Source organism: Canis aureus, chromosome 35, assembly GCF_053574225.1.
Source record: "Canis aureus isolate CA01 chromosome 35, VMU_Caureus_v.1.0, whole genome shotgun sequence".
In the NCBI taxonomy this organism is placed as follows: Eukaryota; Metazoa; Chordata; class Mammalia; order Carnivora; family Canidae; genus Canis; species Canis aureus.
Genome location: NC_135645.1, coordinates 1,571,198 through 1,590,195, shown reverse-complemented (window position 1 = coordinate 1,590,195; position 18,998 = coordinate 1,571,198). Strand labels below are relative to the sequence as shown.

General features: G+C 38.7%; 1 protein-coding gene across 2 annotated transcripts in view; it reads left to right on the top strand.

The window, feature by feature from the left end:
* The window catches only part of PAK2 (p21 (RAC1) activated kinase 2), an 89,766-nt gene that overhangs the window by 26,094 nt on the left and 44,674 nt on the right, over positions 1 to 18,998 (top strand). The window lies entirely within an intron of this gene.

The following is an 18,998-nucleotide window of genomic DNA, read 5'->3' as shown; positions in this document are numbered from 1 at the left end:
ACAGGAAATAAGGGTGGGCAGTGTCTGAGGTCTTCTATTGTACAGTGCCCATCAGGTGCATGTTTCCAGTTCGTAGGTGATTGAGAAAGAAATTTAAAAAAAATTTTCAGGCAAATTGAATTTAAATAAAATATTTTTTAAAAATGAAAAAAATGTTCAGTTTATTTGTATTGCTTTTTTTAAATACTAAGTTTTTAGGATATAAATACTAATAAAGTTGTTTCAGCCTAACTACTAAATAAATGAAACTTAGAAATTTCTTTTGGCATTGTGAACAATTACTGAGAATAGCAAGGGTATCATGAATTGAGGTTTGGGAACTTCTAGGAACTTCATTTTTAAAAAATTACATTATGTAAATGGTATCTTTTCCCCATCCCATTTCATTTTGTTTAGTATACAAAAATGCAGTTGGGACACTTGGGTGGCTTAGCGGTTGAGCGTCTGCCTTTGGCCCAGGGCATGATCCAAGGATCTGGGATCGAGTCCCGCATTGGGCTCCCTGCATGGAGCCTGCTTCTCCCTCTGCCTGTGTCTCTGCCTCTCTCTCTCTCTGTCTCTCTCATGAATAAATAAATAAAATCTTTAAAAAAAAATGCAGCTGAGCTTTGTATATTTCTCTTTATCTTGTAAAATTTGCTAAATTTGCGTTTATCTTAATAATTTATCATAGTTTTTTAGCTACCACCTCACACCTGTCAGAATGGCTAAAATTAACAACACAAAAACAACAGGTGTTGGTGAGGATACAGAGAAAGGGGAACCTTCTTGAACTGTTGGTAGGAATGCAAACTCGGTGCAGCCACTCTGGAAAACAGTGTGGGGGTTCCTCAAAAAGTTAAAAATAGAACTACCCTACAATCCAGCAATTACACTACTATGTATTTACCCAAAGAATAGAAACATAGTGATCTGAAGGGGCACATGGACCCCAATGTTTATAGCAACAATGTCCACAATAGCCAAAGTATGGAAAGAGCCCACTGCGTTGGGCACGTGGGGGGGGCACACACACACACTGCAAATTATTGCTCAGCCATCAAAAAATGAAATTTTGCGGGTCGCCTGTGTGGCTCAGTGGTTGAGCATCGGCCATTGGCTGGGGGGTGGGGTGATCTCGCGGTCCCGGGATCGAGTCCCACATTGGGCTCATGCATGGGCCTGCTCCTCCCTCTGCCTGTGTCTCTGCTTCTCTGTGTCTTTCATGAATAAATAAAATATTTTTTTAAGTGAAATTTGCAATTTGCAGTGATGTGTGGATGGAGCTGGACTGTATTATGCTAATTGAAATAAGTTAGAGAAAGACAAATACTGTATGATTTCACTTACATGTGGAATTTAAGAAACAAAACAGGTGAACATATTGAAGAGGGGAAAAAAGGGCAGGCAACAAACTTAAGACTTAAGGATAGAGAAGGAACTGAGGATTGATGGGGAGGGGGATGGGCTAGATGAATGTTGGGGATTAAGGAGGGCACCTAATTTGATGAACATTGGGTGTTGTATGTAAGTGATGAACTGCTGAATCCTACTCCTGAAACCAATATTATACTGTTAACCAGAATTAAATAAATTAAAAAAAAAATTATCATAGTTTTGTTTGCATTTTGTAAACAATCTTATTATTTGCAGTAAATGATACTTGTTTTTTCTAGTATAGCAAAAACATTGGAGAAAAAGGAAAAAATGACAAATCCAGATAAATTTTTTTTAAAGATTTTATCTATTTATTCATGAGAGACACAAGGAGAGAGAGAGGCAGAGACACAGGCAGAGGAAGAAGCAGACTCCATGCTGGGAGCCCAACGTGGAACTCGATCCCAGGACCCCAGGATCAGGCCCTGGGCTGAAGGCGGCGCTAAACCGCTGAGCCACCCGGGCTGCCCACCAGATAAAATTTTTCAAAGCATGTTTCACATCCTGCATTCTCCTATCCCCACTTGCTGTGGAAATAGTAGTTCAAGTATCACTACCTTTTCTAGCTCATTGAATTGAGGGACTAGAAAGACAAATGAATTGGCTTTCAGTATACAACTTGATTAGTTCAGTAGTGTATTTACCTAATCCAGTAAACGTTGTTTAGGTGAAAAACATTTTGAAATTCTACCCTGTTGATGTGTATATATGTGTGTGTTTATATATATAAATAACACTTTGCTAGATGCTATTGGGGAATAGAGATAAAAATTAGTATCTTCTCACAAAGACAGTTCAGTAGAGGAAATACGATACATCATAATAGCTTTTTAGCTATTATGAAGCAGTGTCATAATCTGATTAATGAAGATTTGATAAATGTGTGATACATACAATAATGTAGGAAGTTCCCGTTGTAGATTTTGTTGTCCCTAAAGATGTAACAGCAAAAGAAAATGGGAATTTTCAACCATTGCCAATTTACATTTAGTTCTCTTTAGTGGTCTTCATTTCATTTAATAGTTAAACTAAGTAAGGTTCATGTATTGTCTATGAAATGAAAAATGCAAGGTTTTTGTTTTTTTTTTTTAAGATTTATATCAAAGAGAGAGTGAGTCGGGAGGGGAGGAAAAGGAGAAGCAGACTCCTGCTGAGTCTGGACATGGAGCTCAGGCTCCCAACTTGGAGATAATGATCTGAGCAGAAACCAAGAGTTGGTGTTCAACCAGCTAAGCCATCTAGACACCCCAGTGTAAGCATATTTTTAGTGGCCCATGTATTATTAGATTGGGCATCTGTGATATTTATTTCAACTAGTAGTAGTCATTCTACTTTTGCTGTTGATTAAATATAACTTCCAAAGTTCTAAAATCAAATATATGAAGCAAGATATATCCAGAGAAGTCTTTTAATTCAGTTCCATCCATTTTGTTCCCTCCCTTCCCCTCAGTAACCATTGAAAAAATTATGGTTTATCCTTCTATTAAAAAATACTAATAAACTTGTGTGTGTGTATGTGTGCATGTCTGTGTGTTGACATGCCTTTCCTTTCCCCTTGGTAGCATACCATACGTATATTTTTCTCCTATCTTGCATTTTCATTAGTAATATATCTTGAGATCACTCCATAGTGTAGATTGACTTCCTCATTTCTTTTTACACTTTCATAGTACTTGAGTGGGTGATACATCACAGCTAATTCAATCAGCCTCCTATTGCCATTTGAGATGTTTCTAGTCTTTTGCTGTTATACATAATAGCCTGTTATTTATATATGTTTATTTTTTTTTGTTTTTTAGTTTTGAGGGGGAAATTCATATAACAAAAAATAAAGGGAAAACTTTAATAAAATATGTATTTCTATGTAAATCTTTGATAATAAATCCTCTAACAATCAGTATGAAGTGCCTGTATTCATAGGCTTGGCTTTAATACAGTCTCATGCAAACGTACTGCCATTGATAACTCCACCAGCATGAGCATGTTGCTTTAAGTGATGTGATACTCAAAATGGTAAATAAACTTCTCAGTAAAAGTGAACTGAGCAAGACAAAGTCCAAGCTCTTGGTTTCATTGTAGTTGCATAGCTGGAAAATTCAATGTGAAACTAAAAAATATCTTTTATTGTATGCAAATTAGAACTATGTTCTATATTCAGATTTTATGTATATATATATTTTAACTATAAATCAGTACATGGTGGGACATTCAAGAGTTGTGAGGACATGGGGTGCCTGGGTGGCTTAGTTGATTAAACATCTGATTTTTTTATCTTAGGTCTTGATTTCACGGTTGTAAGTTCAAGCCCTCCACTAGGCTCCACACTGGGTATGGAGCCTACTTAAAAAATAAATAAAAATAATTATAGAAAGAGTTGTGAAGACTAGCTGGCACATGACAGAATGATGGTATCTATGTCATCTGCTCACTAAATACCAGTAGAGAGCCCTCTTCTTTTTTTTTTCCCTAAGATTTTATGTATTCATGAGAGACACAGAGAGAGGCAGAGACACAGGCAGAGGGAGACTCGATCCCAGGACCTCAGGATCACGCCCTGAGCCAAAGGCAGATGCTCAACCGCTGAGCCACCCAGGTGCTCCTGGTAGAGCCTTCTTTAAAAATATTTACTTATTTTAGAGAGCGCTCACAAGCAGGGGCAGAGGCAGAGGGAGAGAGAGAATCCCAAACAGACTCCCCAGGAACCTGATCTCACTACTGTGAGATCATGACCTGAGCCAAAATCAAGAGCTGACACCTAACTGACCACCCAGGTGCCCTTAGAACCCCTTTTCATCGTCTGGGTATTTATTTGTGCTTTCTCTGTTTTCTTTTTTTTTTTTTTTTTTTTTTTGATTTTTTATTTTATTTTATTTTATTTTTTATTTTTTTATTTGTGATAGTCACACACAGAGAGAGAGAGAGGCAGAGACATAGGCAGAGGGAGAAGCAGGCTCCATGCACCGGGAGCCCGACGTGGGATTCGATCCCGGGTCTCCAGGATCGCGCCCTGGGCCAAAGGCAGGCGCTAAACCGCTGCGCCACCCAGGGATCCCCTTTCTCTGTTTTCTTGATTAAATTTGTCAGAGGTACTAGTTTTGTCTGAAATCCAACTTTCAGCTTTATTGATCTCCACTGTATGTACAATAGTCTTCTGTTTAGCAATTTCAAGTTTTTATCTGAATTATTTTCTTCCTATTTCTTTGGGTTTACTTTGCTTTTGTTTTACTTTTTTTTTTTTTAAGATTGATTGATTGATTGATTGATTGATTTATGATAGAGAGAGAGAGGCAGAGACACAAGCAGAGGGAGAAGCAGGCTCCATGCCAGGAGCCCCACGTGGGACTCGATCCCGCGACTCCAGGATTGTGCCCTGGCCCAAAGGCAGGCAGCAAACCACTGAGCCACCGAGGGATCCCCTTGTTTTGCTTCTTAGGCTAAATGTTTAACTCATTTTTAGTTCTTTTTTTTTTTTTTTTTTTAATTTGTGGGGGAGAATTCACATTTGCTCCCTTATTTTTTTTTTATTTATTTTTTTATATTTTATTTATGATAGTCAGAGAGAGAGAGAGGCAGAGACATAGGTAGAGGGAGAAGCAGGCTCCATGCACCGGGAGCCCGACGTGGGATTCGATCCCGGGTCTCCAGGATCGCGCCCTGGGCCAAAAGGCAGGCGCCAAACCGCTGCGCCACCCAGGGATCCCTCGTTCTTTTTTTAAAGTAAAACTTTAGAACTAGAAGTGTTTTAATCACATCCTACAATGTGTGTGTGTGTGTGTGTGTGTGTGTGTGTGTGTGTGTGTTAAAATATATATAACATAAAATTTGCCATTTTCAAAACTTGTTTTATTTTCCCAAACAGAAACTCTGTACCCATTAAACAAGTCCCCACTTCACTTATCCGCCAGGCCTGGGTTATCTCTATTCTTTCTATCTCTATGAATTTGACCACTTTTTTGGATGCCTCATGGAAGTGCAAATATATAGTATTTGCCCTTTTATGTCTGGTTCATTCTGCTTAATGTTTTCAAAGTTCATTCTTTTTAGAGCACATATCAAATTTAATTTCTTTTTAAAGATGAATATGCTCTACAGTGGTATTTGTTTATCCAATTCTGTAAGTTTTGATACATAGCTTTTTCATTCTTATTCAATTCTAAGTATCTTCTAATTGTCATTACTATCTCTTTTCTTTCTTTCTTTTTTTAAGATTTTGTTTATTTATTCATGAGAGACACAGAGAGGCTCTGTGAGAGAGAGAGGCTCACAGAGAGAGAGGGGCAGAGACAGAAGCAGGTTCCACACAGAGAGCCCGATGTGGGACTCAATCCCAGGACTCTCGGATCATGCCCTGAGCCAAACGCAGATGCTCAACTGCTGAGCCTCCCAGGCATCCCATTACTATCTCTTTTCTTAACCGTAAGTTTTTTAGAGGTGTTTTAAAATTTCCAAACTTAAGGAGTATTTTTCTAGTTATCTTTTTGTTATTGATTTCCAAGTTGATTGACTTTGGTTAAGAGTATAGAGTAATTCTAATCTTTTGACAATTTTCTTGTATTTTTTATTTTGTCCTTGTTATTGAAAGAGAGTTTTGTTCAATCTGTAGTATGTTGGCACCTTCTCTCAGAACATTGAGAATGTTCCAATGTCTTCTGGCAGTCATTGTTGGTATCAAGGAGTCAGCTTAATGTCCAGTTGCCCTTTTTCCTGTTTTGGCTGATTTTAAGAACTCTTTGCTTTTGACCTTAATTTCACTATGATGTATCTTTACTTTGATTACTTTTTTGTCCTGCTTTTGATTTATTAGATTTCTTCTTATGGATTTGTGTCCTTTATCAGTTGTAGAAATTTCTCAGCTATTGATTTATCTGGTAAACCAGTCCCTAATTCATTCTGTCCTCTCCTTCTGAAACTCCACAAATAGTTCTATCCTAGTCCATCCAACATATTCATCTTCCTTTTCTTTCATATTTTCTCTTTGTCTCTGTGCTGCCCTTTTATTTATTTGTTTGTTTGTTTGTTTATTTATTTATTTATTTATTTATTTATTTAAGACAGAGACAGAGCATGAGTCGGGGGGAGGAGGCAGAAGGAGAGGGAGAAGCAGACTCCTCGCCCAGCAGGGGCCTGACTTGGGTCAATCCCAGGATTCCAAGATCATGACCTGAGCCAAAGGCAGATGCTTAACCAACTGAGACACCCAGGCACCCCTCTCTGTGCTGCTGGGGTTTTTGTGTTTTGTTTTGTTTTGTTTCGTTTTTAAGATTTATTCATGAGAGACAGAGAAAGAGGGGCAGAGACAGAGGCAGAGGGAGAAGCAGGCTAGGCTCCCTGTGAGGAGCCTGATGTGGGACTCAATCCAGTACCCAGGATCACTCCCTGGGCGGAAGGCAGACACTCAACCACTGAGCCACCCAGGTGCCCCCTCTATGCTGCTTTCTAAAGTGACTTTTTAAAGGTACATACATCTCCCAGTTCTAATTCTTCTGCTTCATCTATACTCCTTTTTACTTCAAATGTCAAGTTCCAATTTTAGGTATTATGTTTTTAAATTTTTAAAATTTATTTATTCATGAGAAACACAGAGATAGGCAGAGATGCAGGCAGAGGGAGAAGCAGGCCCCACGCAGGGCGCCTGATGTGGGACTTGATCCCAGGACCCCAGGGTCATGCCCTGGACCGAAGGCAGGTGCTAAACCGCTGAGCCACCCAGGGATTTCTGCCTTTTTTCAAGCTTCTTATAAATATTCTATATTAAATCATTCCACATCTATTTCACTAGGCTGTTTTGGCTAGGCCTTAATCCTGGTGCCTTGTTTTGTTTTCTGAATTTTCATTATGAGATATTCCTTTTCCTCAGAATTTTATCTTTGAGTATTTTTTTTTTTTTTTAATTTTTATTTGTTTATGATAGTCACACACACAGAGAGAGAGAGAGAGGCAGAGACACAGGCAGAGGGAGAAGCAGGCTCCATGCACCGGGAGCCCGACGTGGGACTCGATCCCGGGTCTCCAGGATCGCACCCTGGGCCAAAGGCAGGCGCCAAACCGCTGCACCACCCAGGGATTCCCTATCTTTGAGTATTATTTGGAGATCTGTTTTACAGTTCTTTTCATTTGATTTTGCCATTCCCCAGTGTGATTATATTCAGTTAAACATATTTGGAAATTTTGGAGACCTCTGAGTTGGGATGAATTCAGACCAAAAAACACGCATCTTGTTGTTAGGATTTGTCAGAGATCCTCACCCTCACCCCCCACAGTATCACTGGACTCCAAATATTTAAGGTTTTCTTGATCTCTTTGGCCCAGAGGAATTTATCCCTGATTTACTCTTACACAGATTATACTTTTTAGGTCTTGGTCTTATGTGGAAGGACTTCTGTTAGATTTTTCAATTTAGGCAGACTTTGTTATCACCTGCCGCCTCTAACAGTCATCATAGTGGAAGTTTAAGGTCTCCAGGGGTTAGTCAAAAATCTCTAAAGAATAACTGGATTAGGGCAGCCGGGGTGGCTCAGCGGTTTAGCACCGCCTTCAGCCCAGGGCCTGATCCTGGAGATCAGGGATTGAGTCCCACATTAGGCTCCCTGCATGGAACCTGCTTCTCCCTCTGCCTCTGCCTCTGCCTCTGCCTCTGCCTCTGTGTGTGTGTGTGTGTGTGTGTTGAATAAATAAATAAAAATCTTTAAAAAAAAAAAAAAGAATAACTGGATTAGTAAATTGCTTACTATCTTGTTCTTGGTTTCATTTTGCCCTGGGCTCCATGGAAATGTCCTTTTCATCTTAACTGGCCTATCCTTGCATTTTTATAGATTTGATATGTTATCCGCTCCTTTATTTATTTGAGTTTGAAGCAGTTTTTTTCCACTTTCCTTCTTTATTCTTTTCCAGTGCCCTGGTTGTGTTTTCTACATTTCTTTCCTTCTTTCTTCTTTCCTTATTGGCTTTGCCACTATTAAATAGGCCTGATGTTACGGCCTTTGCCACCAAATATAAACAATCCTTTACTTCTAATTTGTGAACTTGCCTTTCATAGTGTGTATTGTCCATTTGAGGTGATTTAAGTTGTTTGTTTTAAGATTTTATTTATTTGAGAGAGAAAGTGAATGAATGAGAAGAAAATGGAGAGAGAATCTGAAGCTGACTGCACTGAGCATGGAGCCCTACACGGGGCTTGATCCCACAACCACAAGATCATAACCTGAGCCAAAACCAAGAGTGGGGCATTCAACCAGCCTAGCCACTCCGGCACCCCATTTGGGATATTTTTAATTGACACTTTCACTCTCAAAGGCATTTGAGGCTTTTTTGGAATGGAGGGGAAGAGAGGCCAGTGGTTTGGGAGCTCTTGTAACTTTTTGAAAGATTGCTAGAAGTCTTAAAGAGTGTTGTATTACATTCATAAGGTACTGAAAAATTAAGGTTCATTTGTTATTTATATGAAATGTAAGTAAAACGTAAAGCAAACTGCTTTTTCAAATCCTCATGTTTTTCAGTAATACTGATGTGTAGTTGAAGTACCATAGTTGATCCAAGTTAGATTATTAAAAATTTAGTAATTTTTACTAGTTTGACTGGTTCCAGACACCACTCTTTTTTTCATTTCTGTTGTATATTTAGCTTCCCCTAGTCTCCTTCAGTAGACAATTGAGGAATTGTTTGTCTTTGAGTCGTGTCACAATTAAACAATGGGCCTGTTAGAAGAGTACAGCGTGTTTTGGGCTTGCTTTTTGTTTCGCCTACTTGTTTTTCACTGAAAAGTAGCAAAAGTGTTTCAACAGATTTAGAGAGAGGCACTACTTATCATTATTTAATAAAACATTTTTGGATAATGATGGAGCAAAACACTGTTAAATCAGATTTTTATCATCAATTGTTTTTATAATCTTTGTTTCTGACTAAAATATAAGATGTAAAGAATCTTATATCCTCATTTAGCACTTTTTAGGTATTTGACACCATCTGTAGAAGCAATACACACACACAAAAAAACTGTCTTATGGAAAAGGATCAAAGGATCAAAGACTAAGGCCATGAATCCACGTTAGAGGAAAAGCATAAATCTTTCCAAAGATACTTTTGTTAATATTGTGTAGTTTATATATTGTCTAATGAAATGTTTGACAGAGAACTAATAAATTAGGAAGAATAATATTTCATCTGGCAACAGTGTATAATTCATAATTCAGGAAATCTTAGTGTCTTAATAGATGCTAGGCTCTGTTTAAACATTAAAGGAGATAGTACAATATATAATAATAATAGTGGTGGTGGTGGTATAATCCCTACCTTTCACTTGCTTGAAATCTTGAGTAGGCAAGACACCTAAAGTATTAAATGATCCACAGTTAAAATTCATTGCCAGAGTAGTCCCTTATGTATATGTGTGTGTATATATATAAAAGGGGGGAGGATTTTGTTTTGTTTTGTTTTAAGATTTGATATTTAAGTAATCTGTATACCCAACATAGGGCTTTAACTTGCAACTTTGAGATCAAGAGTCACATGCTCTACTGACTGAGCCAGCCAGATGCCCCCAAGAGTGGGCCAGTATATTAACATGATTAGGAAAAAAACAGCATGAGATTAAGAGTTGTAAGTGACCTTGAATTCTGATCTTAGTTTTGTTAGTAATTAGAATTGTGTGACTTTAGGCAAACTGCTTATTCTTTGGAGTGTCAGGTCCTTCTCATATAAAATAAGGAAAATAGAGTAGATAAATTCTAATCCAACGTTACTGCCTCCTGAATTTATTTTCCTGTGTAATTTGTTGTCAGATTTTTTTTTTTTTTTTTTTTTTGGAAGGGTAATTCTTCTTCAGAGGAAGTGAAGGATCATATTGAAGAGAGACAGGAATGACCTTACATAGGAAATAATTATTGCTGAGCATTGAAGATTTGGTTAGAGAAAAGGATGAAAAATATTTAAAAATGGAGAAATACATACACAAAGATGATTTCGGCCAGGAAACTCCTTGGTGTATTTGGGCAACATGAGGCATATGATTTATGTGGTGCATTCATATGTCAGATTGATTCAGTAATAAATATCCTTAAATATCAGAGTGTAATCCGCAGTCTGTTGGTCATAGGTAGCTCTAGCAAAACCTGAATGGAATGAAATTCTTTAGGAAGCTAGTTAGAACTTTTGTCTTCTTCCTCTGAGCAGCAGCTGAAGATAGAGATGCTAGTTAGAGAAATCCTGAGATGAAGTGAAGTTGTCTTCAGCTAAGCTGGTGTCAGAGTATCAAGGATCATGCTTATAATTACTAAGATCTATAATTTATGAGGCCTATTACTTAAAATCATCACTATCATATTTGTTATCTTGAGTAATTTCATTAAGGATGTCTTTGGCCCATATGTTTAATGTTAAATTGGGTTTATATAGACATGTGTTGCCTACAGGGTACATCATGTTAATTGGGATTTCCTTGAGACTGCTAATTTAGCTTTATCTATAGTGTACAATCACCAAGAAGGATGTTCTGAAACAAATAAATGTGTTCCCCTTTAGTTCTACTGGACTGAATTTGTTGAGCAAATTAAAAAGCTGCTGTGCAGTATATTAAAATAGAACAGGAAAGAAAATTTTTGGATAACCAAAGTATAAGGAAAGGCTGTGTTCTGAAAGTTGCCACGTAGTGTTCTTTGCTTAGATTTTGTGTTGTTTTACATACAAATGGCAATTAGTCTCTCTGGCTAACCCAGGATAGCCTACTGATCTTTCTGATTTTTGTTGTAAAAAAAACAATATAGTAAATACCATTTCATGTATATAGATTTTCAACCTTGTTTAACCAAGTTAAAGGTTTGATTAGGTTTATATGCCCTAACTTGAAATCTAGCCATTTATTACCATTTCCTATATTTAAAATGTGGAGAGTATAGGATGAATAAATATGGTCTTCTGCCATCCAAATAATACATTAAACTCAGGGGTATGAGGGTGAAGTATGGAGCTGGGATATGCTCTAAGGGAGCAGTTCCCAAAGTGCGCTCTGTGGTACTTTTGGGGTCTACGAGATCAAATCTATTTTTATGATAATACTAAGATATTCTTTGCTCTTCATACTGCTGAAATTTGCATTGTTGGTACAAAAGTAGTGGTAGGTAAAACTGTGTTTTAACAGAAATTAAGTTAGTGGCTGTGCTGCTGTATGGGGTTTCTTTGTTTGGGGGCGGAGGAGCAGAATTGCCATGTAGGAAAGAGACACTCTTAAGCAGGCTCCATGTCTACTGCAGAGCCCATGTGAGGTCCATCTCAGAACCCTGTGATCATGACCTGAGCTGATACCAGGAGTCCCACTTAACTGACAGAGCCACCCAGGCACCCCCACTTACAGGTTTTGGGTTTTTTTAAAAGATTTTATTTAGGGGATCCCTGGGTGGCGCAGCGGTTTAGCGCCTGCCTTTGGCCCAGGGAGCGATCCTGGAGACCCGGGATCGAATCCCACATCGGGCTCCCGGTGCATGGAGTCTGCTTCTCCCTCTGCCTATGTCTCTGCCTCTCTCTCTCTCTGTGACTATCATAAATAAATTTTTAAAAAATTTAAAAAAAATAAAAAATAAAAGATTTTATTTATGAGAGAGAGAGAGAGAGAGAGAGAGAATTAGAATGAGCAGGGGGAGGGGCAGAGGGAAAGAGAGAAGCAGACTCCCCACTGAGCAGGGAGCCCAACACGGGGCTGCATCCCAGAACCCTGAGTTCACTTTTAAGGCATTTTTTTGTAGCAAAATGGGAAGTATTCATAAAGCACTTACAAAATATGAATTGTTGCAGAAAACCACTTAGGTGATTGAGCTAATAAACTAGCCCCTTTTATATGGAACACCATGTAAGAACTTTTGTCTCAAGTTTTTATTTAAATTTTAATTAACATAGAGTGTAATATTGTTTCAGGAATAGAATTTAGTGACTCATCACTTACATATAACATCCCGTGCTTATCATAACAAGCACTCTCCTTAAATACCCGTCACCCATTTTAGCCCATCCCATTCCCATTTCTCCAGCAACCCTGAGTTCTCTATAGTTAAGAGTCTCTTATAGTTTGCCTCTCTGTCTTCCCTTCCTTCCCCTACGTTCATCTGTTTTGTTTCTAAAATTCCACATATGAATGAGATCATACCGTATTTGTCTTTCTCTAACTGACTTGTTTTACACTTGAGCTCCATGGAATACCATTTTTATTTGAAAGAACAACTGGCCCACAAACTCTGGTTGTTCAGACTAGGTATTTAGTAGACCTTCCTTGAAAATGGAGTAATAGGATTTGTTGTAATTGATTTTTTTAAAACTTTTTTTTCAAAGATTTATTTCTCTAGAGAGAGCAAGGGGAGGGACAGAGGGGAGAATAGAGAGAGAGAATCCTCAAGCAGACTTCCTGCTGAGCAAGGAGGCTGATGCAGGGCTTAATCCCAGGACTCTGAGATCATGACCTGAACTGAAATCAAGAGTTGGCCACTTCACCAACTGAGCCACTCAGACACCCGCTATTAATTGATAAAATATAAGCTTTCAAGTGAAAGTTAGAATTTTAGAAAACTTAGAGGTGCGTAGGTGACTCAGTCGATTAAGTGTCCCACTTTTGATCTCAGCTCAGGTCTTGATCTCAGGGTCATGAGTTTAAGCCCTGCATTGGGCTACATGCTTGAGTGTGGAGCCTACTTAAAAAATAAAGAAAGTAATTTTAGAAAACTTCTATCTACTTTTCTTGAATTTGACAATTTCCCAATAGTTTTCTGATGAGATCAGATATTAATGAATTTGATTTTTATTGTGTAATAAAATGTATCAACATTTGGATTATCTTCATGATTCAGTGAACCAACATTTTCCAAATAATCAATTCATAACATGATAAAATTCATGCATGGATAAAAAGATCCATTCAAAGTATAAGAGATGCAGTGAGTTTAATAGAGTAGAAACTTTATTGCTGGGTTTCAGATTACACAACTAATCTTTAGGAAGGTTGAGTTTAGTGTAATATCAAAGAAAGAATATCCACATTTAGCTGTTAAAATACACCTTTTTTCAGCTACATGTCTACTAACCCAGACATTTTAAAAATTTATCAGAACTGTAAAATAATGCCACTCTGTCACTAAATACTTTGTTTGGAAAATACTATCTTCCATAAAAATATTTATATTTGGGATGCCTGGATGGCTCAGCAGTTGAGTGTTTGCCTTCAGCTAAGGTGCAATCCTGGGTCTGGTGATCGAGTCCCACATCGGGCTCCCTGCGAGGCGCCTGCTTCTCCCTCTGCTTATGTCTTCACTTCTCTCTGTGTATCTCTCATGAATAAATAAATAAAATATTAAAAAATTATATATGTATGTATATATATAGGGACATCCAGGTGGCTCAGTCGTTTAGCGCTACCTTTGGCCCAGGGTGTGATCCTGGAGTCCCAGGATCGAGTCCTACGTGGGGCTCCCTGCATGGAGTCTGCTTCTCCCCCTGCCTGTGTCTCTGCCTCTCTCTGTGTGTGTCTCTCTCTCTGTCACTCATGAATAAATAAAGTCTTAAAAACATTTAAATATATATATATATTTATAGTAACTGTATTCAGTATTTTTTTGATGAAATAAGTATTTGAATAACTTGCTTTAATTTCTCATATAGAAAATATAGACATATAAACAAAAATTATTTGGGATCCTAATTTTTAGGAGTGTAAAGGGTGAAGTCAAAATGTTTTAAGAACTGCTACCTTTTGAAGAATGTAAGTGGGCAGCCCCAGTGGCGCAGCAGTTTAGCGCCGCCTGCAGCCCGGGGTGTGATCCTGGAGACCTGGGACCGAGTCTGGCGTCAGGCTCCCTGCGTGGAGCCTGCGTCTCTCTTTGCCTGTGTTTCTGCCTCTCTCGTCCTCTCTCTCTCTCTGAATAAATAAATAATCTTTTTAAAAAAAAAAGGTAAATGACTTTTAATATGCATGTGTTGAGTTGTTGATAAAGGGCATGCATGACCTTAATTGTGTTGATCTTTCCCAGTAACTTATGAACTCTTGGAGAAGAACTAGATCCTCCTATATCTTCTCAAACTTACAGCATAGTGTTTTATAAACATTAAGGATCATGATAGTAGTGGCAGTATTCAGTCTTTATTAGCTCACTTAGTCTTTATGAAGTAAATATTAATACCTTTAAAAAATTTAAGATTGTATTTATTCATTTGAGATACAGTGAGCATGAGCGGGCGAGGGAGGCAGAGGGAGAGAGAGGAGCAGACTCCCCACTGAGTAGGGAGCCTGATGCAGAGCAGGGCTCAATCCCAGGACCCCAGGATCATGACCTGAGCCTATGGCAGTTGCTCAACCGACTGAACCACCCAAGCGCCCCTTTATTCCTTCTTAAAAATTGAGATATAATTTACATAGCTGAAACTTACTACTTTAAAGTGTATCAGTGGTCTTAAGATATTAAAAAGATTGTGCAACCATTACCAATGTCTAATGCCAATCATTTTAATTCCCTAAAAAGAAACTCCATACCCATTATTAGTTACATCCCGTTCCCCTCCCCTCTTAGCAACCACTAAATCTACCTTCTGTCCTTGTGGATTTACATGTTTGAGACATTTCATATAAATGGAATCCTATAGTATGTGGCCTTTTTGTCTTTCTTTTTCCATTTATGTTTTCAAGGTCCGTCCACATTGTAGCCTTTATTAGTGCTTTACTCCTTTTTGTGGCCAAATATCCCATTGTGTGGATATGCCACATTTTGCATATCTTTGTTGATATTTTGGTTCTTTTGTATTTTGGCTATTATGAATACTGCTGTGAACATTTATATGCAGTTTATTTGTGGACATATGTTTTCTTTTTTTTTTTTTTTTTTTAAGATTTTATTTTTGGGCAGCCTGGGTGGCTCAGTGGTTTAGCACCGCCTTTAGCTCAGGGCATGATCCTGGAGACCTAGGATCGAGTCCCACGTCGGGCTCCCTGCATGGAGCCTGCTTCTTCCTCTGCCTATGTCTCTGCCCCCGCCCCCCATGAATAAATAAATAAAATCTTTTTAAAAAAAGATTTTATTTATTTGATAGTGAGAGAACATAAGTAGGGGGAGTAATAGAGGGAGAGGGAGAAGCATGCTCTCCACTGAGCAGAGCCCAATGCAGGGTTCAGTCCGAGGGTCCCAGGGTCATGACCTGAGCCAAACACAGACCCCTAACCATCTGAACCACACAAGCACCCTTGGACATATGTTTTCAGTTCTCTTAGGTGTATTCTGGGAGTGGAATTGTTTGTTAGGTCATATAATAGATAATTCTATAATTTTTTAATTCTATAATTTTTTTTAAAGTATTTATTCATGAGAGACACAGAGAGAGAGGCAGAGACATAGGCAGAGGGAGAAGCAGGCTTCCTGCAGGGAGCCTCATGCAGGACTCAATCCCAGGACTCTGGGATCACGACCTGAGCCACAGGCAGACCCAGGCACCCTGATAATTCTATAATTAGTTTTTTGAGGAATTTATTATACAATTCCTATTTATTTATTTATTTATTTATATTTTTTAGTTTCAGACGTAGAGTTTAGCGATTCATCAGTTATATGTAACACTTGGTACTCATTACATCATGTGCCCTCCTTAATGCCCATCACCAGTTACCCCATCCCCCACTACCTCCCCTCTTCAGTTTTTAACTATAAGAGTCTGTTATGAGTCTGTTATGGTTTGTATCCCTCTCTGATTTCATCTTATTTTATTACATAATTTTTTTTTCTTAAGATTTTATTTATTTATTCAGGGGAGACACAGAGAGAGGCAGAGAAAGAAGCAGGCTCCATGCAGGGAGCTTGATGTGTGGGACTCAGTCCCAGAACTCCTGGATGATGCCCTGAGCCAAAGGCAGATTCACTCAACTGCTGAGCCACCCAGGGCACCCCCATAATTGCATTTTAAATAGGCTTTATCATGGAATAATTTTGTATTTACAGAGAAGTTGCAGAGATCATAGATTTCCCATATACCTAATATTAACATAAACTCTAAAATGTCTGTCAAATCCAAGAAGCCAACCTTAGTACATTACTGTTAACTAAATTCTAGATTGTATTTGATTTTACCAGTTTTTCCATTAATGTTCTTTTCTTGTTCGAGAGTATAACGCTGTCATGTTTTCTTAGACCTCTCTGCTCTATGACAATTTCTCAGTCTTTGTTTTTCATGTCCTTGATAGTTTTAAGGCATATTAGTCAGGAATTTTTTTTTTTTTTTTTTTTTTTTTATGATAGTCACACAGAGAGAGAGAGGCAGAGACACAGGCAGAGGGAGAAGCAGGCTCCATGCACCGGGAGCCCGACGTGGGATTCGATCCTGGGTCTCCAGGATCGCGCCCTGGGCCAAAGGCAGGCGCCAAACCGCTGCGCCACCCAGGGATCCCTAGTCAGGAATTTTTGTAGAATGTCCTTCAATTTGGATTTGTCTGATGTTTTTACCATGATTAGACTGTGGTTATGGATTTTGGGAAAGAATACCATAGAGGTGAAGTATATTTCTTATTCATTAGAGCAGGTGGTAAGTGATGTCAGTGTCAACATAACTACTGGAGATGATAACCTTGATCATTGGTTAAGGCAGTATTTGCCAGATTTTCCTGCCATGAAGTTATTTTTCCCTTTCCATACTTTACTCTTCGGAAATGAGTCTCCAGGTCTGGCCTATATTCAAGTGAGGAGGGAAGTTAAATTCCAACTCCTAGAAGATTTATCTACATTTATTATTTGGAATTCTTTTGTAAAAATGATTTGGCATCCCATCATTTTATTGATTGATTGATTGATTGATTGAGGAATGCAGAGCGAAAGTGCAAGAGAGAATCTCCATGCCCCATGCAGAACCCCATGCAGAGCCCAATGCAGAGCCCAGTGTGAGGCTTGATCTGATGACCCTGAGATCATCACCTGAGCTGAAATCAAGAGTCGGATGCTTAACTGACTAAGCCACCCAGGCAGGCGCCCCTTCATTTACTTGTCTTGATATGAAATGTATATATTTTATACATTGGGCTAAATATAATGCTACTTTATTAATTTTGTTGCTCTAATCATTCTAGCATTGGCTTTTGAAAACTTTTCCCTGTGTTCCTCATTCTTTTTAAGTACTTCCTATCTTCTGACAATGTAAGATACTCTAGGCTCATTTTGTATTTTTCTTGTCCCAGGCCTGGATGGAACCAGCTATTCAAGGAGCCCTTGGGGCAATTAAGTAATTCACCCAGGGTCACACATTGAAGTAAATGGTGGAACCAGGATTCCAACCAAGGGAATCTGATTTCACAACCCATGCTCTTAATCACAACATTGGACTGCATGCAGCTGAAGGTGTACTGGCAGTTTCTAGTCATGTTCCATCTATGAACCAGCCTTAAGGATAGAATTTGTAGTCAGTTTACATTAAGTAATTATTGTGCTCTGAGAGTGTGAGCACGAGTGGGAAGGAGTGGGAGAGGGAGGGAGAGAGAATCCCAAGCAGACTCCATGCTGAGTGTGGAGCCAGACATGCAGCTGGACTTCAAGGACCCCATGACCTGAGCCAAAATCAAAAATCAGATACTCAACTGACTGTGCCACCCAGGTGCCCTTATTGTGCCCTGTTTTATATCGATTTTTATTTTAACCACAGGTCTGATGCTTATCAAGCTAAAATTACTTTTAGCCACAGATAATCACTGCTAATATTTTGGTGTATTTCTTTCTTTGAATGCATGCAAATGTATTTTGAAATTTTGTTATATTACCCTGATTTTTTTAAAAGATGTATTTATTTGAGAGAGAGAGAGCACGCACATGTGTAAGTGCATGAGCACAAATGGGAGGAGTGGAGGGAGAAAGAGACAGAATCTGAAGCAGACTCCGTGCTGAACGCAGAGCCAGATGCAGGGCTTGATCTCACGACCCTGAGATTACCACCCAAGCCAGCTGCTTAACTGTGCCACCCAGACATCCCATATTACCCTGATCTTTAAATTTAATATGCATAAATGTGGAGCATTCATAGTGTAACCAAAATCTGAACATGCTGTGTCTGTTGTACCTGGTGATTAAGATGAAAGTGAGTTGCTCTAAGGTTAATCTGTTTTGCCTTGATGTTATGGTCACATAAGAAGTAAACATCTGCCTTGATTTATCAAGTTCTCAAGTAATCCTCCAAATACTGTTATTAACCTTATCCTTCTTCCATTTGTAGCAGTAGATAAGTCTTCTCTGGTGATGTACACCAGACAGCCCACACTTCAGAAGAACCAGTTGCTTCTCAATCCAAAGCAAAACAAACCCCACATGTTGTGACCATTTGGTTTGGAAGAATCATCAGACTATATCATCTGCATCACATTCCTAGATTCCAACCTCATTATTATTTCTTCTTCTTCTTCTTCTTTCTTCTTTCTTCTTTCTTCTTCTTTCTTCATTTTATTTATTTATTCATGAGAGACAGAGAGAGGGATCCCTGGGTGGCGCAGCGGTTTGGCGCCTGCCTTTGGCCCAGGGCGCGATCCTGGAGACCCGGGATCGAATCCCACGTCAGGCTCCCGGTGCATGGAGCCTGCTTCTCCCTCTGCCTAT